General features: G+C 38.1%; 1 protein-coding gene across 16 annotated transcripts in view; it reads left to right on the top strand.

Annotated features, from left to right (window-relative positions):
* The window catches only part of LOC307192094 (uncharacterized protein), an 868,937-nt gene that overhangs the window by 91,074 nt on the left and 751,626 nt on the right, over positions 1–26,237 (top strand). For all 16 annotated transcript variants that reach the window (XM_079932631.1, XM_079932629.1, XM_079932628.1 and 13 more), the window contains one exon: positions 726–1,298. The gene's annotated coding sequence lies outside the window, so the exon portion shown is untranslated. The remainder of the gene's footprint in view (positions 1–725; positions 1,299–26,237) is intronic.

The following is a 26,237-nucleotide window of genomic DNA, read 5'->3' as shown; positions in this document are numbered from 1 at the left end:
CTCCAATTTTTTTCTCCTTGTATATGGCAGATGTTAATCACTGTGAGTTTTCTTCTGTTTGCTTGTTTTCTTCCTAGATATTTACAGAACCTTCTTTTTTAATCTTTTAAGCTTTTCACTTGGTATCCCAGCATTATCTTTCAATTTTTTTTCATGTTTTTAAATTTTATATTAAAATGTTTTAGCCTAGAGAAAAGTTGCAAGAATACAATAAACAACTCTATACCTTTCACCTAAATTCATCAATTGATATATTGCCATATTTGCAGGTTCTTTCTCTCAGTTGTTTGTTTTTTGCTGAACCATTTGAAAGTTACAGACGTCATGACCTTTCACTCCTAAATATGTCAGTACATGTCTACTAAGATCAAGGACTTCTCACATCCCCATAATACAATTATCAAATGCAGACAATTTAATATTGATACAATAATATTATCTAATATTTGTTTCAAATGCTAATTTTAAAAAAATGTCCTTTATAACTTTTCTAATTCAATATCCAATCCGGGCTCATGCCATGCATTTAACTATCCTGTTTAGTAAAGGTTTTTCTGGTTCCCAGTGAACTCTCTTGATTCAGAGAGTCTGTTTTGTTGGTTTATTGATATCGAAGATTCCTATTATATAAATATTGACTCATCTAGCTCTGTTCTCTGTAACTCTAATATTTCTCTCTTTCCCCTTCCCTGTTTCCCTCTCTTTCTTTTTTCGGTTACTTTAAGTGCCCACCAAAGAGGTGATGGTGGGCAAGAGTGGTCTTCAGAACTGCAAGGGACCTCACTGACTCCTGCAGACCCACCAGCCCAACTGCCTAGAAACTGCCATTGTCCAAGATAATCTCCCACTTCGGGCTCCCAATTTTAGCCTCCCAACAACGCGGGATTCGGCCTCCATCCAATCCAGTGATTGCATCCAGTTCTTGGAGCAGCTTGGCGTCCAGAGTCCTCTCTGGGGTGCCCTTATCAACATAGCACCAGATTATCTACCCAGTCTGAGAAATCAACGCTGCAACTTCGTTCTTCTCTGTGGCTAAAACCAACATTTTAGATCCAGGAAAAATTCCAAGACGGCAAACTTGAGCTTCCCCAAATACCGCTGTCTCCAAACTTGCCCGCTTGGTCTCTGTAGACAGCAGCTGCACAGATACGCAGGGAAGCCCAGAGTCAGAAACCAAAAGCCTACGGGCACAGGCGTGATGGGAGCCTAGGCCCCGCCCACTGCCGGCCCAGCATACACCGCGGCACAGGCTCGGACTCCGTGGAACCTGAGAGTTGGTACCGCACGCCACACCTTTGGTGAGTTGGTCTTAATACTTATTTTCTCGGTTTTCAGTTCTTTGTCCGTACGAAATTGCTGTGTTTTTTTTTTTTTTTTACGGTACGTGGGCCTCTTACTGTTGTGGCCTCTCTCATTGCGGAGCACAGGCTCCGGACGCGCAGGCTCAGCGGCCGTGGCTCACGGGCCTAGCTGCTCTGTGGCATGTGGGATCTTCCCGGACTGCCTGTATCGGCAGGCGGACTCTCAACCACTGCGCCACCAGGGAAGCCCCCTGGTTCTTTTTTTTTTTTTTTTGCGGTACGCGGGTCTCTTACTGTTGTGGCCTCTCCGGTTGCGGAGCACAGGCTCCAGACGCGCAGGTTCTTTGTTTTTTATAACTACGTGCTATAGTTTTATAGATGCAGTATCCTTTTGAGAAATGCATAAGAGTATTTAGTTAATCTCTTAGTTTTTTAGAGTAACTTATTTTTTTCCTGAAAGAAGTTTACTCTTGTCTTAAAAGAAATGTCCTCTTTTCTGGCTGCATTTTCTCTACATGTGTTGAGTAATGTTTCTTTGCTTACATGGTACAAAACCTCACTGTGCTGGCCTTCTGCCTATAATGACCACCTGGTCCAGAAAGAAAACTTATGCTGACTTTCGGCTTCTGTATCCTGATGGAAAGCTTACTATTGTGTTAAAGACTCTTTAATGGAGTTGCCCCGATACACACATGAGTATCTATGTCTGTGTATATATGTCCTTTTTGAGAAAATATTTACTGTGAGAGAAAAAGGTGTTACATACCTATATTCTTGTAGACATTTTACCTCAAAGACCTCGAGAAATCACTGTGCATATCTACATTGCCTTAGAGTAGTTCATACTTGTTGTGGCCTGATGATTTAATTTCTAGACTTTTGTCTTAAGAAATTAGTTATATATTCAGGTTTCAATATAAATATTCTTATTATTGTTATATTTGTACTTGTAAAAATAGAAGAAACCTGTCATTAAGTGAAGAGTTACATAGTCAAGTTGTTTTTTTGTTTGTTTTTTACATTGGGATATTCACAAGGTCAAATGAAAACAGCAGGATACAAGAATGTGTGTAAAATGGAATTCCACTTTGGTTTTATATATTTATGTATGAGGGGGAAAATGTGTTTGGAAGGAAATATATCAAAATGTTAACAGGTTATTTTAAATGCCTTCTTTCCATTTTCCCTGATATTCAGAATTATCTACAAAACCAAGCATTACTTTTATAATCGAAAAAAATAATAAGTATTATTTTAAATTAAATCTCATTATCCAAAATTGAATTCTTCATCTTCCTTTCCAAATGCTCTTCATTTACTGACATCTCTATCACTACGAATGGAATCATTTTTCTGGTTTCCCAGATTTAAAACTCTGGATAGTGATTTATTCCACTCCAGTGTATTCCACTTACAGGGCAACACCTCAGCTGTCAATACTATGGCAAAGGCATATACATATACTGTTCTTGTGGGAGTTGGGAGTAGGGTGGAGATGTTGGCTGGAAACAATACTGTAATCTTTTATAGGAGCTCTGATTGGCCAGGCCTGTATCTCTCTCTTCTTGCCTGAAGCAGTGGTGTAGCTTAACTTGAACCGCATGCATGGAAAATGGGGGAGAGTTGGCACCTCAAAGGAAATTTGGGGTGCTGTTAGCAGAAGGGGAAAGTATGCTGGAAAGTCAAAAAAAAAAAAAAAGCCCACCGTGATGCTTCTGCTTATTGTTTGGGGATGTATATGCCAAATACTATCAAAAGCATATCCTTCGTTTGGTCCTACTTATTTTGATCTGTGACCTGGCTTACAGTTGTTTTAGACTGTGTGTTTCCTTAAGGCAAGGGTTATGTCATTCATATTTTTATCCCTAGTACTACCTATTAGTACCTGAATGACACTGAATTGCTTTCATTTGTTAATCATGCCCCCTTTCGTGTGATATTTATTGCCTTCTTAAGCAGTTATTTAAACATTGTATGTTCCAAAGCCTCTACATGTGTTTCCTCATCTTAAGAATTACAGTGCTCAAAGTTTGAACACTAATGCTTATAGTTTTCATACTGTATAATCCAAATACATTTACTACACCAAAAAAGAAAAAAGAGATCATAAATATGTTTAAGCCTCTTTCATTCAAAAGTTATCCCTCCTTATCAGTGAGTAGCAAGTAATAGAGAACCTAATGGGAATACAATTCCCTTAAGAATTTAATAATCTTTCAGTCTGTTTTCTTCTGGTCAATTCCATGTGCTAGTAACTACATCTAAAAATTTTGTCTTGGAAAATATTTCTCAAATTTAATATGCTTATGAATCACTTGGGAATCTTATTAAAATGCAGATTCTGGTTAAGTAGAACTGGGTGGAGCTTGAGATTCTGTAGTTCTAATAAAATCCCAGATGATGCCAGTGTCACGGTGGCAGCAAAGAGTCTAGAGTTACTCTTACATTTAGCCATTCCAAGAATGGATCATTCAGTGGCTCAAGGACATTATCTAGGAACCAGGTTCTTTCCGTCTTTCCACTGTTCGATCTTCAGTTTGTTAGCTTGTAGTCTTAAGCTAGTGTCCTTTAGTTTCTGAAGATATTTGCTTTAGACTCAGATGTCACATGCATACAACAGTATTCAGAGGCAAAAAAGGTCTTTTCTTTTTACATATAACTTTTTAGGAGAAGGATTCATTTCCAGGAAGTCCCTAACGTAATTCTCTTAAGTCTCATTAATTAAAATTTCATTACTTATCCTGGTAAGGAAAACACAATTCCATGACTGGCTTAGAATATTCTAATGTTTTAATATTTTACTTTGAATCTCTAGTGACTGGGTGATGGGCAGTCCTGCTTGTTCTGATGCACAGAAACACCATTTTTCAGCGCAAGAATGGAAGGAAATGGATAGATATTTTACTACAGTCCCACTCAAGGTGCAGAGAGAACATCCTAGTATATTTGTCTATTTTTCCACTGCACGTGGAAGGAGAGCTGACTTGAGAAACAGATCTACACTGGTAGTGTTGGTAGTGGCTAACAAGTTACTTGGCTTGTCAGGGACTTGGAAAGAAAACTTTTTTTAATGGAAAATTGAAAAATTGAAAAAGATTTGGGGGTTGGATATGTGTGATGGCAATTCTGGAAAGGTACAGAGTGTGGCACTATTTGTATTTTGTGTAATGCTCGGCAGAGGTAATCCATTACTGAAGAGGTTCTCAATAGATAACTAGGTAAGATGACCTGCCCAGTAGATAACAGTTATCTTTCTTTAGATACTCAGTGCTTGCTCATTGTATCATGTATACAGTGACTATAGCATCAGGGATAGAGGCATGGATTTTCTGCCAAGGCTGGTTCTGGTTAGGAATTTGTCTTCAGTGTCTGCAGTGCTTCCACAAGCAGCATTATTCATGAATTTGTAGAATGACTTATCAGCTCTCATTTTCTTCCATATATATCTTGTGTGACTAGGGCCACATTTCTTGACAGTGGGCCCACAACGTCAGAACCCACTAGTTTTTACCACATGCCTCGTCCAGAAGTAGCTGGCTTGACAAAACATTGAAATGGCCTTCTGAAGCCTCAGCTATAGTGCAAACAAGGAGAAAACACCTTGTGAGAGGGGAGTGATATTCCTATAGGATGAGATGTCTTTCTTAAATCAGTAGTCAATGCCAGTGTAGGCTCCCTAGATGGAATGTATAGATCTGAGAGTTAAGGCATGGAAATGCAAGTGGCCCCTCTTGCAATTACTCTTAATACAGTAGAAGAATTTTTGCTTCCTGCCCCCAAGAGTATGGTTCAATGAGATTGAAGGTCACAGTGCCTAAGAGAAGCATACTTCACAAGGAAACATCATCATGTTTCCAATAAATTGGAAGCTCAGACTATTCTCTGGATATTTTGAATTTCTCGTGCTGCTGAACCATCAGGTAGAGAAGGTGAAGATCACAATAGTGCCCTGGGTGAATTATCACAGTTAACAAGAGGAAATAAGGTTGCTGTTCCAGAATAGAAGAACAGGGACTAATGTTTAGAACTCAGGATAATCACTGGGTTACGTCTTGATACTTACTTCCTTACCTAACAGTCCTTGGAAAATTTGAATCATATTTGAAGAAACAAAAGTGGAAAGGAAAACTAGAATCAGAATTCTAATTTATAATCTTTCTCTTAGAAAATACCCAAAGGGAGGAAGTACAGTACTAATAGTGATTGTACTTTAAGCCTCCCCACCCCATCTCTGCCTCTTTGCTCCACCCTCCATGTGGACAACAGCTGTTCCTCCCACTGTACCCCTTCACAAAGCTCAGCTCTACTATATCTTTCTCCTGCTTGTGATTTCTCCTTTTTCCAATATAAATCTTTTAAATACTCTCACTTCTTTTATTGAGACAATCCTTTTCCCAGTTATCCTGATTGTCTTTTACTAGGCCTTGATGCTATGTAAGAAAACATAGACTCTTCCTTAGAAATTAGAGGAAAAGGAGAAATCAGGGAAGTAGAGCAGAGCAACAAAGCGTTAGTTTGTTAAGACTCATACATTTTCCTCTAGAGAACTGATGAAGAGCCACACGCCTATTCCTTCTGTTTGGAAGCTCCTTTCATCCCGTAACTCTCAGCATCCTGTCATTCCCCACACACATCTTGCCTACTCCCTTCTGTTAGGTCGGATGGCACTACTTTTGGTATCTGTGGAGGAACTGCTTAAATCTACTTTGTTGTGTTCTTCCAAATTCCTGTTAGTACACTGGTCAGCTAATATGCCAGTGTTTTGATTTAAAAGGTCTCTGCCTGGGATAAGATGATGACTCATTCACTGAGTTATTTTTTTTCCTACGGGTTCAGTTAGCCATGCAGTGTGCCTCTTCCACAGCTAATATAAATATGAGCCACCTCTATGGACCTTCTGATGTCTGGGCAGAGCCAGGGTTAGACTTGTGGTCATTGCCATCCTGCTTGTGACCTACCCTGCCACACTTGAAGAAAATTGCTAGGCTTCTTTTCCAAACTTGGTTTAGTTTGGTTTGGGGAATTTTCCTGGCAGAGAATGGAAAATCTGACGCAGTGGACTGAATGTTTGTGTCCTCCCCAGATTCCTGTGTTGAAATCTTAAGCCCCAATGGTGGTATTAGGAGGTGGGGCCTTTGGGAGATAATTAGGTCGTGAGAATGGAGCACTCATGAATGGGTTGAGTGCCCTTATAAAAGGAATTCAGAGAGCTCTCTTACTCTCTTCCTACCATGTGAGGATACGAGGAGCGCTTAGCAATCTGCAGTTTGGAAGAGGGTTCTCAGCAGAACCCGACCATGCTGGCACTCTGATCCTAGACTTTTAGCCTCCAGGACTGTGAGAAATAAATTTCTGTTGCTTATGAGCCCACTCAGTTGATAGTACTTTGCTGTAGCAGCTGGAAAGGACTAAGACACCTGACTACTTATACCTCCTACAAACTCTGCTGCTGAGGGGCTTATTTCAGGAGGCTGAAGCATATCTGCAGCTCTCCATGGAGTTCATTTCCATTCTTGAGGGCAGCTGTGGTTGTCTTTTTTTTTTTCCTCCATAATTCTGATTAATGAACTTTACCAGGAGCGAAAAAACTAGGGATTGCTCAGCTTTAAAATGAAAGACAAGGCTGTTCAGTTTTTTACTACAGATCCTCACAGAATGGCCTGCTCCAGACTCTTCTAATTCCCTGGTGTGTGGACCACAGTGGTTGTCTTTCAAAACTGATTTTAAAAGGTGGAACATTTTTCTTGTTGGTTGGTGCATAGTTAGGAATTTAACACGGGAGTTACAGACATTCTCTGCCCTGACTTAGTTAGCACAGGACAGTCTGCCATCATAATGGAGACTCTAGAGGACTTGAGTCCGAATAGTCTCCACTGCTGGGTCTCTTGGATGCTTGCTTCAGGTGCCAGCATTCCTCTGTCTCTGATGCCTACCATTCCTACAGAATTTCAGCAGTATGTTCTAGTCAGTAAGTATATTGTTTTTTCTCTGACCTCTGGCATGGCGATCCTTCTGAATTCCTGATCCCATGTTTATGCTAACAGTTAATCCGTGCCAGTCGTTCTGCAGCCTGCCTGGCTCCCACGGTGGATACTAAGTCTCCAGGGGATCCTGGATCTCTGCCCTCCTTCTAAGGATAACTGATTTCTTCATAACTTTGATGTTGATTAAGAAAAGCATTTTTAAACTTATAATTTGTATATGAAGGAAAGCAGAAAATTTGGGCAGTGGCTGGAATAGGGAGGTAGGACTAAGGGAAATGTCTTAAGATTGGTGAAAATTAAGCCACATACTGCTGATAGGAAGGTTTAATTGCATCAGTGAGAAGTTTAGTTATAATAACGAGACGTCCCAGGAGTGGAGGGGGAACATTATAGGAGCAAAGTCCAAGCGAAGATGAGAGGGAATGCCATCCAGGGGACATATGAGTAGAGGGATTTCCTTTAGAATGGAGTAAAACCCCGTGTAATTAGAGAATGTCAGTCAAGGAGCTTATATTCACCGTCATTACTTCTGCCACTCACTCAGCCCTTTTCAGTCATCCCCATCACAGTATTAAATGACTTTTATCAAAGTCACCAATTTTCTTCATCTTGCCAAACTAATGATAATTTTTTCTGTTTTTATTTTTATTGGCCTCTTGCCAGTATACTATTTGACTTCTCCTTTACTCTTAATACATTTTCTATTCAAGGTGGATTTATCTCAATTTCCTTTCCTTGTTTCTTTCTCTATACCAGCCTCTAAACGTTAGAATTGCCCAGGGTTCTTCACCTTCTTTCTTTTTGTGTAGTCTTGGCTTCAGATAACATCACTGTGCAGATGGTGTTCGAATTTATATCTCTCTCCAGTCCTTTCCCTCTGGTTGTGATCGCCTCATATGAATGTCCAGAAGGCATATTGATTTATCATGGCCAACACGAAACTCTTGATTCCCTACTTCACATGTCTCCTCCCCCATCAAACACATGCTCCTTCCCTGAGCACCAGCAGCTTGTATTGACTGAATGGCCTCCTGACAATGTGCTCTGTTTCCGCAACCCTTGCCCTCCACTCCAGCCACCGCCAGCACCAAAGGCTTATCCACAGAGCAGCCAGATTTATCTTTCTAAAACGTAAAATAGGTGTCATTTCTCACTTAAACCCTTTAATGATTCTCATTATAGCCAGAAGGAAATCCAGGCTCTTTTCTGTGGCCTCTGAGATTGTACTATCTGGCTGTTGCCTATGTTTTTGACCTCACTTTCTACTGTTTTCTCTTATTCAGTACATTCTGGCCACACAATCTGTCTTGTGTTCCTCAAATATTCAATAGCCCAAGGTTTTCCTGTCCCAGCCCTGTGTCCTTCTGCTCCTCTGTGTGGGATGTTTTACTGTTAATCTCCTCATAATTCACCATTCTGTTCAGAAAGCATGTCTTCAGAGAAGTCTTCTCCAACTACTTCAGCTAGAGGAGACTCCATATTTTTGTTTTGTTTACTTAATAGTACTTGAAATTATTTTTTATTTTTACAAACTGTTACATTTGTCAGTCCTATTGAAATGTAGGCTCCTTGAGAATAGAGTCTGTGTGTCTCTAAAGGACCTCAGTGTTTGCTGACTGCTGTAAACTCCTGAGGACATTTTTTATACTTCTTTTCATTTTAGTGAACACATATTTCTGGGTCTCAGCCTGAAACACCAATTCCTGAGCCATACACCCCCTACCCCCAAATCACAGTTCCAATCTCTGCATTGCTTCTAGCATGTTGCTTTGTTTTTCTGGTAAAATTTCAGGAGTAATCAGGGCTACTGTTTGCATTTCTTCATACCATTTAAATATGTATTTTCATCTTTTCTGTTCTCAGTAGTCTTTACATGGATGGCAGCTATTCATCCCCAAATTTCTTCCTTCCCAAATCTCAATTACTAACATAAACTTCTCAAAATAAAACCTAGCAGTTCTTAACACCTTTGCTTCTCCTCTCCTTCCTGTAGAACTACCTAGTAGTTCTACTCATTTCCAAAGTAAATCTTTTTTGTTGCCTTTATCACATCCACTATGGTAGATCTGTCTCCTCATTATTCTCATTAACATAATCAAAGGCCTTAAGAACTAGGTAGGAAGGAGGCTGGGAGGGACCCAGAGGCAGCAGAAAGAAATGCAGGTGCACTTACATAAATTTCTTCCTTGGAACCCTCCTCCTACACTGATGGCACAACTGTCTCCATAAGATGTAAATTACAACTTGCCAGTTTCTAGCTTAGTTAGGTCCAAAGTCTCTAACTGGAGAGTATGAGTACAGTGAAGTTAGGGCCTGTCCTATATATAGGTCTCTCTATTTCACCTCTGTGTAACTGAGTGACTAGTATAGGTCCTGTCTCATGACAGACACTCAAAAAATATTGAATGAACAAATGAATGACAGCCTTTTACAGGGTTCCTTTACATACTATTAGCCCAAACATATTTGTTCCTGTTTTCCAGTCGATCCTCATATTGCAATGCTGGATCATTTGAAGTTCCAGAATCATGCTGTGCTGTTTCCTGCCCTCATTTTGTTTCTCAAATTGTTCTCTCTGAACCAAATGGCTCTCTAGCCCCAACTTCATCCCATTTTCTGCTTTCATCCAATTCATTCTTTACAGTTTCCACAAGGATAAGATCTATAACTTTCATATCCATTTCTTCTCTCCCATTCATTGTGGATAAGAGCTAATAGGTGCTAAGTAGAATGCTTGTTTAATTAAATGGAACTGAATAATTTTGCCTCCTACTACAAAGATTTTTTACATATGGTATTTTATGAGCTGTCCCAATTGTCTTTCTACTTTGGTAATGTAAATATTACTGTTCTCATTTTGCAGATAAGTTTGTTGAGGCTCAGAATTTTATGTGGTTTTCTGGATGCAACATTTGTGACAGAGGTAGTACTAAAACTCATGTCTTCTGATGTATACTTCCTAGTTCATGTAGACACCTTTGTTTATATTTTCATGGTTCTGTGGGATCCAGCTTGATTCAGCAGCCTTCTAGAGTCCTAGTGGCAGAACATGCCAATTTTGTTTTTGTTTTGTTATTTTGTCTTTTTCCAAACTGGGAACTGGCAAAAGGTCCATTTCTATAGAGATGCTGAGGAAATATTTTCTCCCTTTGAGCTTCAGAAGTTCCTCTGGAGACATGGGGTGGAATGAGGGTTGTTTTGTTATAAGAATTTTTTTAAATAATAAAAATACAGTATTACATTTGCAATTTTATCCCACTTCACAGTATTAAGCACAATTTCTAAAAAACTTAAAACATGCCATTTTTATTAATGGTCCATTTAAAACCACCAAACATTTTGATGTCAATTACTAAAACAAGGTTTAACGCTGTCAAAAAGCATTAGTGCTAAAAACAGTCATCCTTTCTGTATTTTCATCTGCAAAGCATTACAGTTTATAAAACAATTTTAACTCTGGATACGTAAGGCCCTATATGAAGGTTTCCATATGTTAAGAATTTTATTTGTGTGTTTGATTCTAAATTGCTTTGAAAAACAGACAGTTGAGTTTTATAGAAAGGAATCTTTCTTTTAGGAAATAAATGTCTCAAAAGTGCAGGGCACCAACAGTAAAAACATTCTGACCGCAAATCAGAAACACATTGGGAAGTGTTTGTTGAGTACACCTTCTGAAACTAGTATTTTGTTTCTATTTGCTGGAAAATTGAAAAATCTGTTGTATCTTGGCATGGCTTAGCCAAGCCCCTGGCCCAGTCCCAGATTCCTTGTGCCGTATATGGCATTATTGTACGCACAGCTAGACTGCCTTGACCACTGTTTTCATCACATATATTTTAACTGTAAAATGTACCTGCTAACAGTACCATTATTCAGCTATAGTTGTTCTCCACATCATATTAGCTTGCATATTCTTTTTTTTTCCCTTAAAAATTGTGTCTAATACAAAAAAAAGTGAAAGAGAAGATGACAGTGTTTCAGCTGCTGAGTGGCATCTGGCCAAAAGCCACCAGGCTGACAACTGGAGTTTAGAGTGTGTTTTTGCAAGGCTAATTTAAGGTGAACTTAGATGGATTCAAGATTTATAAGCCCTGAAATGTCCTGACTGGAGCAAAGTTCAAGTAAAGTAATTCGCTGCTTGCCACGCAGATGGGGCTGAGCCCACACTGCCCTGTGATTTAGTCTATAGTCTAGGAGAATTTTTTTAAAAAACAGGCAGAAGGGCTGAGTTTCTGTGTTTCACTTCAGAGGTCTTCTAATAACTGAGAGGATTATACTCTTTTGACCAGCTAAGAAGGTTACGTGGTTTTGAGCTAGTGCTTTTATAGCTATCAATAATTCTAACTTTAAGGATTGCCTCTCATGTACGTCTCCTTTAACACATTAATGACTGTGAGAAACTCACACTCCTAATGATTTCATACAAAATTCAGAATAAAGAGCAGACATTTTTAAGGGATTGTAAATACCCCTGGTGCTACACAGAGTGGTGGGACTGGGGTTCAAAAACAATCTAGAAAATCATTTAATTAAACATATTTAGCCTGTTTGAAATAATTTTTAACTGCCCTAAGTATAAGAATTGTTAATTTGGAATAATTGTCACCCAAAATAAGCAGCAGTCTTCGATGTTAGTTTGCTGTACACTAGCCTGTTGTAGGCCAGTATTATCATATCAGAAGGAAGTTCAAATGTTCGCTAGTGGCAAAAAAAAAGAAAGAAAAGAAACCTTTCCCCATATGAAACACTAAGGATTGTTTAATTGAAATGAAAAGGGACAAACAGGAAATTGCTGTTATTTTTAACACGGGAAAAAGCATTAATCATATTGTGAAGAAATGCCCTTCATCAAAGGAGTCGCATTTTCTTTCTTAATCCTGCTTATCATTATCAGTACAGAGTTAAAATATTCTACAGTGCAGTCACTCTATCTAATAGATACTTAAAAGGTAAACAATCAGAAGGTTAAAGTGCAAAATAGATTGGTTAAAAATAAATGAAATTGTCACATAAAAAACACTTGTATTATTATTTCATGAATTTCCTTTTTAAAGGGGTTCAGAAAGAGACACCTATGAATGGTACAGGGAATTGCAAATTACCTTGTTTAAGTATAATAGAATGACATTTCCGAAGTAATAAGTTACATCTGGTAAACAATAGTTGATGTTTACAATGGCTCTGAGGAAAGGAGCTTTTGGGATTTTAAGTAACATTGCTTTTTATAACTATAAGTAACAAGATAATTAAATAGTTGTTGCTTATTTCACTTTTAAATATTATTCATAAGCTTCACTAGGATATTTTTTCCTGGCAGTAGCAGAGATAAATATGGATTTTTACACTACAGATGAAAAAATAATTGTGGAGAACCTTGTCAAGTGCCAGACACCAAGACAGGGTTACTCATTCCCTCAGCACGCTTAACTTAAACAGTCTTGATTTTTCCCCCTAAATACACCTTTTATTTTCTACAAATGTGCATGGGTTGTGGGCTAAAGCTTGGCAAGTTCTTTGTCTGCTTCTTTTATTTTAAGGTCTATTTTTCCACCTGCATTGAAATGGGGGCAGCAAGACATAAAACAGTCTAGCGAGGCTGTGGGTACAAACCCTCCGTGGGAGAGAAGTCTGATCTATGTTTTCTTCTGTAAAATGAAAGAGGCTCTCATGACAGAGAATCATATCTTTTACCATGGAACTTATTTCCTAACAAATGCAGCACCTACTTTGAAAACAGAATTTGTGCTGATCTCAGGAGCTGAGAGTACCCAGATGCTCCATTAAGTTACCTACTGGTTTCATCCTTATGTAAATTTGTTTATGTTTAGACTCATTTGATTAATTTTCAAAATCTCTAGCTTATGTCACACCAGAAGTCTTCCATTGACTTAGCCTTTTGCCCTGAGGGTTCCTAATCCCAGGAGCTAGAGTGGACCGGGGGCCTCAGCAGAGGATGCTTAACTGGTAGAACCCATTGAGTGAGAATGGGGGACTGCAGTCCTTAGGAGTTGCCCACACAGGAGAGGATTAATGTGGGCTTTCCGCTAATATTCCTATGTATTCTAAAGGATACTTTTTTTTTTTCCTTTTTTAAAGCCAGGGAGTATTGCTTTGCTGCTGGAAAATGCCAGGTGTTTCATTAAGTAATACCTGACCAGTTTAAAGTGGGCATTCTTTTCTAGCAAGAAGTACACATAGTGAGGCTGATTCTGAAGATCTTAACCTTTTCTCTGTTTCCAATCAGTTAGGGATTAGAGCCTGAGCATCTTCAAGGCCACACCTTTAGCGTCACCTCTGGCCCATGAGAAATATATTTTAAGATTGGATCCTCCGTTGTTGGAATAATCTTAAACTTTGATTATCTTAAAATCTTAAATTTTGATTTAAATCAAAAATTGGAAAGAAAGAAATCTCCATTTGTGGTTTCTACTGAATTAATGATGTTCCGTTTCTCTGACACATCGTGTTCTTTTATTATGGACTGCCATTTTTCTCTGTATTCTTTAACAATGTGTAGACACTGAATTTTAAAATGTGTATATTTATCATTGATTTTCAAGATATTTAGTTAATAATATGGAAACATTTAAATATATCTTCCCCTGAAGATATAGCGACGCTCCTGTGTTCGGCGTAATTTCATATTGAAATTTCTCCTCTATATACCTTCTCCACTCTCCGCAACAATTGCAGAACAAGTGGTTCTCCAATTTTGGCTACAATGGCAGTTATTATAAAAACAATCATGGAAGAAAAATTTCTTGCTTTTCTGCCCAGACATATTTCCTCCTATCTTCAAAGAGAGTCCTGAATCTTAACTATCAACTTACGCTTTCTCTAAGAATATGCTTAGATGAACCTGGTGATCCAAAAGATTTCATTGTTTTTGTCAACTCAATATAAGATGCAAGCCTATGAAGTCATTTATTCAATCAGCTCTGCATAGCTGAATGTGGCATAGGGCTGGTTCTTATACACTTTTGCACACAGACATACCCTGAACCTAGCAAAGCAAGTAACAGTGTTTTCAGCCAGGTTTCTTACACTAGAAAACCCAGAATAAAACCAAGACTAGCGAAACGAAAGTAAACTTGTCTTGTTAGGTGCTCTTGCTAATTTTGGTTTTTTTTTTTTTTCTTTTCTGAAGCTGGGTTAGGGAGGGCCAAGATTCTGAAGTTGTTGCTTTCAGTTCTTTAGAACATGAACTTTGCTTTCACTAAATTTACAGTCTCCAGCAGGTTTGTTTATATTCTGTAGAACCAGAGGGAGTTCTAGAGCCCAGTTAGAACTATTTCATACTCCAGTTTACCTTCTTCGTAGATACCTTCTTGGAGTATCATTTGAAGATGTGGGAACTGCTTGATAATTAGATAGTAACTGGCTCAGTTTTAGATATGACTATAAGAGGGGCATATAAAGCCTGAGACTATTCCTTATTATTATGCATTAGTTCGTTGAAAGCAACGAAAAGTATGTTTAAAAAAAAGTCTTGTTATCTTATGAAGGGTCTCTGAATTTCTCTTGCTACAACTTAGCACTGTTTTTTTTTCCTGATAAAGAAATGACAGGAGGGACATTTATAAGGAGCTCTCAGGAAGGTTCACTCTCCTCATCTGAAATTAGTCCATGTTTTAGGTGATGCTTGCATTCATCTGAAATCTTTGTACAGGTTATCAAATCTTGTATGGAATTCTTCCACTTTCAGCTATCATCTGACCTTGTTTGCATTTTTCTGGCCCTAAGTAAGTCTGAGAGCACACTGGAAGTCAAGTGCTGCTCAGATTGGTGTACTATTGCATAGTTACCCATCTCTAAAAACAATCCATACAAATTTAAAACAGAAATGAAGCCTCTTGCTGCCATGAAGCTAAAAGTCTATTCAGACTCCCTAGGTGGCATGGAAAGCATTTAGACTCATTTCATTCACATGTCAGGTAAAGACTTTCATTTAGCAGTGAGATGAATGCTGAATAATAGATCTTTTGAATAATGTAATTAAGAATTCATTAAGGAAGACTTAAAAAAAACCCTGACAGAAAGCAGTGTGTGTGTACTCCCTACACTGAACTCCCAAAATGTATCACAGGGTTGATGACTGAAAAAAAAAAAATCAGCTGAGAACCAATTAGAAAAATACTGACATTTCATTTACAAAATACTGACATTAAAATTCCGTGAGGAACAAATATATGTTTGAATTTATTAGAAATTATGTTAAATCAGGATTAAAGATCATTTTTATTATTTTAAAATGTGCTCATAACAAAGGACTTAACCAACACTTCGTTTTCCTGAAAAGATCTCTTAGTGTTCACCATGTGAACCTTACAATATTGAAGAAATTCACTTTGTTCTTGGATAGCTGATCAAATGAGAAATGGCAAACTTCCTCTTTTATTCTTTGCTTTATGTGAATTGAAATGACGAAAGTTTTAAAACAGACCCAAATGTGGCAACAGCAGGTCAGAGATTTGCCTGTAACAAAAGAACAAATATTGCTCTTTGTATTGCTGTTATCTGCACAAGAGGAAGGAGGTGAGGAGGCATATGAAAAGATGCTCAGCATCACTAATTATTAGAGAAATGCAAATCAAAACTGCAATGAGGCACCACCGCACACCAGTCAGAAGGGCCATCATTAAAAAGTCTGCAAATAACAGGGCTTCCCTGGTGGCGCAGTGGTTGAGAGTCCACCTGCCGATGCAGGGGACACGGGTTCGTGCCCCGGTCCGGGAGGATCCCACATGCCGCGGAGCGGCTGGGCCCGTGAGCCATGGCCGCTGAGCCTGCGCGTCCGGAGCCTGTGCTCCGCAACGGGAGAGGCCACAACAGTGAGAGGCCCGCGTACTGCAAAAAAAAAAAAAAAAGTCTACAAATAACAAATGATGAAGAGGGTGTGGAGAAAAGGAAACCCTCTTACACTGTTAGTGGGAATGTAAATTGGTGCAGCCACTATGGAACACAGCATGGAGTTTCCTTAAAAAACTAAAAATAGAGTTGCTATATGACCCAGCAGTCCCACTCCTGGGCATACATCTGGAAAAGATGAAAACTCTAATTTGAAAAGATACATGCATCCCAGTATTCATAGCAGCACTATTTACAATAGCCAAGACAAGGAAGCAACCTAAGTGTCTATCCACAGATGAATGGATAAAGATGTGGTGTGTGTGTATATATATATATATATATATATATATATATATATATATATATATATATATATATATAAAATGAAATATTATTCAGCCATAAAAAAGAATGAAATATTGCCAGTTGCAGCAACATGGATGGACTTAGAGAATATCATACTGAGTGAAGTAAGTCAGAAAGAGAAAGACAAATATTGATACTGTATGATATCACTTATTGTGGAATCTAAAATGTGATACAAATGAACTTATTTGCAAAGCAGAAATGGACTCATAGACACAGAAAACAAATTTATGGTTACCAAAGGGGAAATTAGGAGTTTGGAGTTAACAGATACAAACTACTATATATAAAATAAACAACAAGACCCTACTGTATAGCACAGGGAACTCTATTCAGTAGTCTGTAATAAACCATAATGGAACAGAATATGGAAGAGAGACTATATGTGTGTGTGTGTATATATATATTTATATATATTTTTATATATATATATATATATATATATATATATATATATATATATATATAAAATCACTTTGCTCTGTACCGGAAACTAACACAACATTGTAAATCAACTATACTTCAATAAAAAAGTTTGAAAAATTCCTTGCATATTAAAACTTACATATTGTTAATATTTGTGCAAAGTACCAGATGTCCATCTGCTGCTGGCCTTGACCAGACCCCACTAAACGCTCAATAGTGTGGATGAGGAAAGGAGGGGGCACTGAGGAAGGGGGCAGAACTGAAGACAACATCACCCTGGCTCTGGGTGTATAGTTTTGTTTAACCTTCAAGTCAGCCCCAGGGAATCTGAAGTTTGTTTGTTCAAATGATAGCAACCTATGCTTGGTAAATTCTGTCTATGTGAGGGATACATAGGATTTTCTTTTTATCTATCTGTCTATCTTGATGTATTCTATACATTTTATTCCCTCATACTCTGCCCTCTTTTTTTATTCAGAATTTTGAAAAGGAAGTCAAGTTGGCCTCAGAGTCAGGAAGGGAGGGACACTATATATGTTTTGGAAAATGACTGGTAGAGGCCTCCCTTTACTAAAATTTGGGGGACAGTCACATCAATTATTCTCTACTATGCCAAATACCAAGACTTGACAGATTTCATCTGTTACCAACCTTTGAGGGGATTGAAGTTGAGAAAGCCCTGGAAATAAAAAGATGTTTGTCATACATTCAGTAATAACTGTGTATCAAATGCGATGATGGAAAATTGACCTAAATTATGTCTTTCAGTCCTTACAATAGCTGTCTCAGGATGAGTAGAACAAGCAGTGTGGTTAAGAGCACTGATCAGGAATCAAGGTGCTGGGTTCATATGCACACTCTATCACTTGGCGTGACCTTACTTCAGGCTGATAAATCATTCATTCGTTCATTTAACAAATCCATGTTGCCACATTCTGTGAGCCACTCATTCTTCTAGGCACTGGGAATTCAATAGTGAACAAAGTAGGCTAAATCCCTCATGGAACTTAGGTTCCTGTGGGGGACCCAGATGATGATGAAATAGATAGTAAATGAACAAATATATAAAATGGTAGGTGGTGGCAAGTGCTCTTGAGAAAAGTAAATCAGAATAATTTGGATGGAGGAAAACAGGAAGAGGGTGCTGTTTCTGCAGAATGGTCAGGAAAAGCCTTTTTGAGAATGAAGATATCCTTTGAGCAGGGATTGAAAAGAACAGGAAGAAGCATGCATATATCTTGGGGGGAGACGGTTCAGAGAGAGTGAAGAAAAAGTACCAAGGGCTTATGGGGGGAGCTTGCTTGGCATGTTCCAAGGAGAGAAAGGAAGGCAGTATGGCTAGAAAAGGATAAGCCAGGCGGGGACTGGTAAGAGATAAGCCCAGAGAAACCAGGGTGGAAACAGGGAGACCAGTTAGGAGGCTGTGGCAATAATTCTGTTGAAAGGATGGTAGCTTTGACTATATTGTGATAAGAAGTGGTAGGATTCTGGGTGTATTTTGAAGATGCAGCTATTTGGATTTGCTGATGGATTGGAGTGGCATGTTAGAAAAAGTGAAGAATGACTAAGGTTTTGGCAAGTGGAAGACTAGAGTTGCCATTTACTGAGTTGGAGGAAACTGGAACTGGGGCACATATGAAGAACGCATAAATAATTCTGTTTTGACCATGAAAAACTTTGACCATGAGAAATTTGAAAAAATTTTCAAATTCAAAGGGAGATACTGAGCGAGCAGTTGAATACACAGAGTTCAGTGTAGTGGTTGGGCTGTTGTCAGTGTTCGGTAGCATTTAAAGATACAGTATTAGGATGATGGTCATCAGGGAGATGCTGAGTCTCCCCCATCTTCTCCCCAGTCTCACTCACATGCTAGTATCTTGACTGTTTTGAGTCTGTATTAGTATTTTCAATTTTAATAAAAGTTCAGGAGATTTGTTAATAGAAAAAAAACCTGTTTAAGCATTATCCCCAGAAATATAGCAAGTAATATATCACTCATCCTTCATCCTACATCTGTCAGGAGGGTTGATTTAACTTATAGACCAAGAGAATCAATATTATCAATAAAATAGATGTATTCATGTATAATAATTTTTGGCATATTCCTGATCTTCAGTCCTACCCTCTTATATGGTGAATTATTTCCTTTACTTATATTTTCAATATTCCCTTTGCTTATTTTCTTCTTACTTTTGCCTGTGCTTCTTTATTTACATTGTATAATACTTCACTTTGCATTTTCTCTTCAGCTTTCTTTAGAGCGCTAACCAATCCCCACTTAAGCTCTCAAATGTTCTCATGCTCTTAACACTTCCTTCTCTGTCTTCTGTTCAGTGTCGACCCTCAGCAACTGATGACATTTAACTTGGAGAAGGGCAGGACAAAATTATGACTTAAATGCTCTCAATTCACTCCACAAGCCTTTGTGGAATAAGACTCTTAGTATAATGTAAGTTTAAGATAGTGCTTACTTCAGTGGCACATATACTAAAATTGGAACCGTAGAGAGGTTAGCATGGCCCCTGAGCAAGGTGACACACAAATCTGTGAAGTGTTCCATATTAAAAAAAAATAATGTCAGGACAGAGATGATTAACTCACTGTCTTAGTGAAGACTCAAGTCTAGTTGATAAATACAATGTTCCCAGATTTAAAAAAATCAGAGGAAAACTACAGAACAGTATAGAAATGTAAAATTTTAGGGTACAAGCTGTACATACAACTGTTGAGGTGCAGTTGAGTAGCTGAGTACCGCAGTGGGATATTGTTTATCTCACAAAGGTTTACATTATCTTAATATATTTCCCATTACCTTAAATTATGGGAAGGCATTGTCAACCGAAAAAAAAAAAAGCACAGCCTGAAAGATGAGAATAATGTTTTATTCAGGGACCTTATTAAGGATTATAACCCAGAATGGCAACCTCTCAGATAGCTCTGAGGGACTGTTCCAAAATGGTAAGGGAGGAACCAAGATATGTAGGAGTTTGTGCTGAAAAAAAAAAAGACCCCCCCAAGAGACAAACACCCCAAAAAACAAACAAACCCCCCCAAAACACAAAATGTAGTCAAACATCAAAAGATTACTGCTAATCACAAAAAACATCTCAAGTTAATGATTTTAGTGCTTTTCTGTGTATGGGAAGAATACAAGTCTGGGTTTATAGAAATCATTCTGTTGATGTGCACCTTAACTACCTAGGGCCAGTATCCTGCTTTTCTCCATCCTGATTCCCCTCAGGGTGCACTGTTGGGGGTGGCTGCAGTGGCTGAGGGCTTGATGGCAGCAGCGTTCTTTGTTTACTGAAGTGCCTTTTGTCTGCAGCATAAAGTTGTGTTATGAAAAACATTAAACAACAGGTAAGGCAGGGTTGCTGACCATTCAAACTTAAATTGGGTGTCATTTGTGAAATACAAGTTAAAACCATCATGAGATACCACTATGCACCTATTAGAATGCCTGTTTTTAAAAAGTGCTGTTGAAGATGTGACACAACTGAAATTCTCATACATTACTGGTGCAAATGCAAAATTGTACAGCTACTATAGAAAGCAGTTTGGCAGAGTTTGTGGTGGCTTTATTCATAATTGCCCCAAAGTGTAAAAATCAAAATGTCCTTCAACAAGACAAACTCTGATGCATTCATACAGTGAAATACCATAAAATAAAAAGAGAACAACTACTGGTACATGCAGTGAATGGATGAATCTCAATGCATTATGCTTAGTGAAAGAAGCCAAATTCGGAAGACTACTTCGTAATATGTAATCGTTCTGTTTTGACATTCTGAGAAGGTAGAACTATAGGCACCAAATCAGAATTGCCAGGGGCTTTAGGCATTGTGAGAGATGGACCACAAATAGGCATGAGGAAATTTCGGGGTGATGACACAGTTTGTATTTTGATTTTGGTGGTTATATGACTATATGTGTTTGTCAAAAGTCATAGAACTTACACTAAAAAAAGACAAATCCTACTGTATGTTAAATTATACCTCAATAAGCTTGGTTTTAAAAAATAGAAGAAGAAAAGATAAGAAAGTCTATTTTCTGAAAGTGATAATCCAGTGTTTTGGAGTTGAATTTGAGTTTGAATAGTCTATCAGGTGAGAATAATACCTAATTTATACTATAATTAATTGTTTAATTGTTTTATTTTTATCATGAAAAAGTTCTTTCATTGACCAAGTATGTAGTTTTAGGAGGAATTCATCTACAGTAGGGAGGGAAGACAAGGACACCTACCTACATATACAATATTCCTGGAAATAAAAGGACATAAGATTGAGCAGTGCTAAAAGCCGTAACACATACTGGGGTATCTCCCTCATGTAAAGTGTTTCTTGATTGTTTTACAACAATCCTTTAAGATGGATGCCATTATTATCATCTCTAGTTTACTGATGTGAGAACAGCTTCAGAGAATTTAAGTATTTTGTCTAGAACATGGATCAGCCAGGATTCAAACACAGATTTTTCTTGATTCCACAGTTTATGTTCTTTCTCTGATACCATCCTGTCTTCTAGATCATTCCCACAAATGTTTTCACAAAGATAGAATAGACTAAGTCTGAATTATTTTATATTTTAGCTAGAGTTATTAAATAGTGAGTTCCCTCTCTCAGAAATTGAGTCTGCTCCGTAAATTATTGAGCACTTCTCCAGCCACTCAAGGCACGCACAATTTGGTTCTGGATCAGTCCCCCACTGCTTGCCCTTTACACCTATGTTCAGAATGATAATTTTGGGGGTGGGGGTCTCTGTCAGTCCTTCCAGATCTCTTCCAATGTGTTCATATGTAGAAAGTACAGAAAAATTATGCAACCCAGGATAACTATATAATTATTTAGATACACCTCTTATATCCTGAGTCCTTTGAAGACCGTACGCACTGTAAGTAACTATAAATTCTTTAAAGATAAGAGCTGTCATTATAGTTTCTGAGATATATCATAACATCAACTCCAAAACCCTTCACCTAAGTGATGTTCAGTAAACATATTTTGAAGGAATAAAGGAATGAATGAAAATGGCAATAAAGAATAGAGTAAGAATCTTTGGAGTTGGATAGAGACTTGTATCCAAGTTCTAGCTATTCCATTCACTATTTGGTTGACTTTGGGTTAATTATTTAACCTTACCGAGACTCACTTTTCTCTGCTATAAAATGAAGATAATAATAGCACCTATCAATTATTAGTTGCGAGAATTAAAGGAGAAAAAGTATGGAATGTACTTAGCACAGTTGCAAACATAGTAGGTGTTCAAGGTACAATATTTATTAATGATATTTGTAAAATTCTCTTATTCCATATTGCTTCATTAATAATACGAATTATAAATTAATAATATTTAGGTACTTCCCCAAATTTCATTTATTCTTTTACTTTTCATAATTCCTGCCATCATGCATAATTTAGAGAGTGAGACTCTATGAGTAGAATGATGTAGTCCAGTTTTTAGTTGTTTTCCTTGAATCAAAGGGGACGTGGTTGTGATGGGAAGGATGAGTTGGGGTGGCAGCTCTGGGCTTTTCATGCATCTCCATGTCCACGTCTGCTGTCATCATTTTTATGGAGTGGGAGTCATTCAAAAAAAGGTTATTTTGATATAAAATCATATTGGAACCCTATAAAATAAATAACAGGAAACTTATTCTCATTTATTCATATGGTTAATGATTGGCGGCTCCAGGTATGGCTCGAGCATAAGCTGAATCAACCTCTGGATTTACGACTGTTAAATTAATGTTGGAGGAGTGGGTCTATAAGGAACCAATTTTCAAGAGGGCCTGAAGAGCCTCTCAGTACAGAACTTGTTCTGAAGGAAGGGAAAGCTAGCTAGTGAGCTTTAGCTAGACACAAGGCCTTTGTGTCCAAAAGGAGAGGCTTCCTCTGAATAAGCATGGTAAACATCCTTTGGATTTGCCTTTAAGTTTAATCAGTGAGTCTGAGTCCTGAGGAAACTGGGATGGAGGTAGAGTGGATGAAATTAACAATGGGAAGAATTATTTCATGCAGAGTGAAAACACCACCAAACTTCATTGCATTGACGACTTGAGACCATTCAATTTTATTTTGTGTCCTCAAAATTTTTAGGAAATCAGCAGTTACCCGTTAGCCTTTAGCTGACCATACCTTCTGAGGTGCACTGGTTTTGATGTTTCTTTTAACCCATGAACATTTTCCCTGTTGTCTAAGTGATATCTGTTTCCATAGAACGAAGAGTAATTTAGCCCATACAAATTGTGACTTCGGCCGTTTTGCACTTCAGCCAACTCTGCTAAGTGTTCACGGCCAGAGCAGCAACAAAGCCAGTAAAATAATGACAATGCTTCAAAGTTGTGTTAAGAAATTGTAGTGATCCTACGTAGTTAGGTGTCCATTCAGTCTGAAGAGAAAAGGCAAGGAGACAAAATATTGGTGAAAACAGCCTAAAGCAAGTAATTAGTAGGAGGGGAAAGCAATGGCACATTTAGATTATTACACTTCACTTTGTATTGGTATCAGCTTCTGAATATTTCAGCAGCATTCATTTACATACCCACTGAGGATTGCTGAGCAGAAATTACCCTTTGTTCTCAGGCATAGAATTCAGTGGTGGTACAAGTTATGTCTAGACTTTGGCCCCTTCAAATAGAAAGAGCTTTGTGATGATACGTTAAATGATATGTAATCTTCACTTTTGTTAAAGTAAAACCACAGGATTTTCCTACAGAATCATTTGTACGTGTCCACATCATAAGAATTGACAATCTGTCTATTGTGAAGATGCTCTTTGGTGAGAATATTTTACAAGTAGTTCTGAAATGTAATTCGTGTACCTGCATTTTAATTTCCTGTCACACCCATCCCTCCCAAGTCCTTTTCCGGTTCTACCACTCAAGCTCAGTAGAAGGTAAGTGTACTTTCCAACATCACACAGTTAGTAGTTGAGGAACAGCAACCCAGGTCTGTGTGAGCCTACTACACCGTTTCACTCCTCAGGCCTGGTTGGACAGTGGCTTCCTGAGGGCTGCCCGCTGAGGTCCAGGTGTCTGAGGCAAGTTGTTCTTAGGTGACTGAATGAGTATTAAATGCAAAGTTTGTGATCTGCTGCTAGGAACTATCTAGACCTTGCACATAGTTATTTGGATAGAAAAAAAATTAGAAAGCAAGTATTAAACATCATACACAGATACTAAATAAAATTGAGTTGATAAAGTATGAAAAAGACTGAATAGAGAGGGAAAACATTTCCCCAAAGAACTTTCTAAATCACTGGAGTGTCTTTTTCAATCCATATTCTTCTCGCTTTCCACCCTTGCTCTGCAGTCTCCTCAAAGACCCTCTGCCAGGCAATTTCAGATGTATTATAAACATGCTCTTGTGAACAAGAGCGATAATTCTCCTCCACGCGGGACCCTGCTGCTGCTGACAATCGGCCCCAGGTAGCCTTTCACTTACCAATCGCTGTTGGCTCCAAAATAAGTTTTGAAAAAAGTGAATCGGAGCTTAGGATCCAAATGATAAGTGAAATGAAGGAATGCTTGTGTTTTCACAGCTTGTGCTTCTGAGGTGGTCAGAAGTCACTGAGCTGACCCACCCACGAGGGCCCTCATCACTGCATTCATCTATTAACAACCATTTCTGTTTGAGTTCAGGCTGCTGACCTTTTCTTTAGAGTCATGTTTGAAGATTAGCCTTGTAGTCAGGCTAATAGCAATTCCTCCAAAATAAACCACAACCTATATTTTCCTGTTATTCTGTTTTAAAGTTTTGGCTAGTTTATTAAACTTTTGACGTCTAGAAGCAGAGCATACCTTAGATATCACATTGGAAGCACCTATTAGAAAGAACACTATAGTGACATTATTAGCTTTTAGAGATGATGTGAGTGGGAAAGAAGATTTTCACCTGCACAAAGGGTGTTTTTGTCATTGACGTAACTTAGCTGGTCACTAGTATTCCAGGATGATACAGACTTTAGTGTGACACCAGAATAAGTTTGAAAAAATTTAAAGCCTTCTAGTGTCAGGCCAGGATAGCTAGAATTTACTTAAGAAATTTTGGACAGCTCTCGCAACGGACTAGACTCTGGGCTGTGCTGGACTCTCCCTATCTCTCAGAAATTTTCATTCTTTTTGGTAGAAAACATGAGGTCCTGGAGAACTGCATGTGATACAGATTAGTGGGGACAACCAATGAGTTGGACATGTAACAGAACTCACAGGAGAAAGAAGCTGTTTTGGCTTGGGTGGTTAAGGAAGATTCAAGGAGGGGTGGCATAAAATAGAACTTAGATTTCACTGAGCGGAGATTTTCATTTTAAAATAATTAGCGAACAGTTCTATTTTTACTTGCCCAGTATATTCAAAGATAGATACTGGATGCTGTGCACAAAGCTAAATATTGAAATTTAAGGAAACGCTGCTCTGAAAACAGAGAATTACAGAAGAATACCTAAATGTGCTTGTGGAGTCAGTTCAGTGAAAGTTTCAAAGTAAAATGTTGTTTGTGCTGATTCTTGAAAGGTTGGTAGGCCTTCAGCAAGTGGGCAAGAATGCAAAACCATTTTAAGCCACCTTGACATCAAATATAATAAAGTTCATGAACTAAACATATGCCCAGGATAAACTTAGATGTTAGATAATCCATTCACTGGAGGGAAAAATGTTAAAACCATCTCTTTCTTTCATAGGATGTCTTTGAAGGAGATTTCATAAGTGCCCACTCACCTATTCCCATATTTCTCTGGAATACAAGCATACATACTCTTTGTTGGAACATTCACATTGGTTACAAATCTAAAGTTGACTATCCATTTCCCTTTTGATTGATTACTTGTGCTAGTAGGTAGTAAAGGTGGGGAATAAAGAATCACCTCCAGAGAAACTTCTATTTTGGTTTGAAATACAATCTGAGCTTTTCTGTAGGAGACTGAATAGGTTAGAAATCACATCCTTCCAGAGGCCACTGTTAACATGAGTCTGTGTATGCAGAGCTCCTGCTGACTGACAGCAGTCGGAGAGTAACTATGTAGAGGGGAAAAGTCAGTTTGTATTAAAGTTTAACTGGATATAATACGTGAAGTAAGCCCACAAAACTTTCAAACACATTTTCAAAGATCAAAACAAACCATAACTAGCTGGATTTGAATGTAAGGAGCGTTTGGAATATGCGTTTTTGTACTAACCAATAACCCCCATGTCTGTGTGCTTATATAAATATGTCCATATAAAGAACCACGATACTTATCCTTGTTATTATATATTAAGGTGAGACAAACAGCTTTTTGCTGTTGACTGTCAGAGTGTTTTATTAAAAGCTTG

Source organism: Stenella coeruleoalba (assembly GCF_951394435.1).
Source record: "Stenella coeruleoalba genome assembly, chromosome: 9".
In the NCBI taxonomy this organism is placed as follows: domain Eukaryota; kingdom Metazoa; phylum Chordata; class Mammalia; order Artiodactyla; family Delphinidae; genus Stenella; species Stenella coeruleoalba.
The sequence above is the reverse complement of the archived record's forward strand: the minus strand, read 5'-3'. Positions and strand labels throughout refer to the sequence as shown.